We start from the raw sequence: 824 nt of genomic DNA on the forward strand, positions 1-824 counted from the left end.
GGCTGTGGCTGTATCTACAGCTCTGACTCCAGCTCAGGCTCCCAAAGGTGCTCAGACCCCTACCAAGGCTCCAGAGTAGAGGCCTCTGTCTGATGATGTGAGGACAGAACTGGTGTGAACCCTGGGCTGCTCTCTGCACGGGGCTGGTGTCCTTTGCTGTTTGTACAAATAAACTGGAGGGACTGTCAGTCAAAGAAAAAGAAACAACAAATTTCTGTCCTTGCTGCAGCCCCTACTATTGTCACTGCTGCCAGAATCAGGCTCCCTGGGCGTGGGGCCCTGGAGCATGCATTTTAGGTCATCTCCTTGGGACATTCTGATACACCAGAGGTTTGGGAAGCCCTGTGCCATGCTGTGAGTCCATGACCAGTTCTCTGATGTACCTCAGGCTGCCTTACCTGTATTTAACTGATGACAGGCAGCATGTAAGTGTGTGGCCCTGGAGTCAGAATGCCCGAGTTCTGCGATCCAGTAACTGTGACTCCAGGCTATTACATACACTCTCTGTGCCTCTGCTTCCTCGTGTAAGTGAGAATAATTATAGTGCCTGCCTCGTGAAGTTAGAGTTAAGATTAAATGAAATAAAACATAAAACACTGAGAACAGGATCTGGCAGGAGAAATAGGAATGCAAATCAGTACATGTAAGCTGAACTTATGAAATAGAACAGATGGGCAGTTGCTTATTTTTTTCTCTATATTCCTGGAAACTTCCCTCCCGGGAACATATCTTGATCTTTCCATCATCATCAGTTATTGCTATCTGAACATTGATTGAATACTTTTTTGTCTGACTACTGTGCTAAGTATGTGCTTGATCTCGTT

This window comes from Myotis davidii, unplaced genomic scaffold (genome assembly GCF_000327345.1).
Source record: "Myotis davidii unplaced genomic scaffold, ASM32734v1 scaffold309, whole genome shotgun sequence".
Lineage (NCBI taxonomy): Eukaryota > Metazoa > Chordata > Mammalia > Chiroptera > Vespertilionidae > Myotis > Myotis davidii.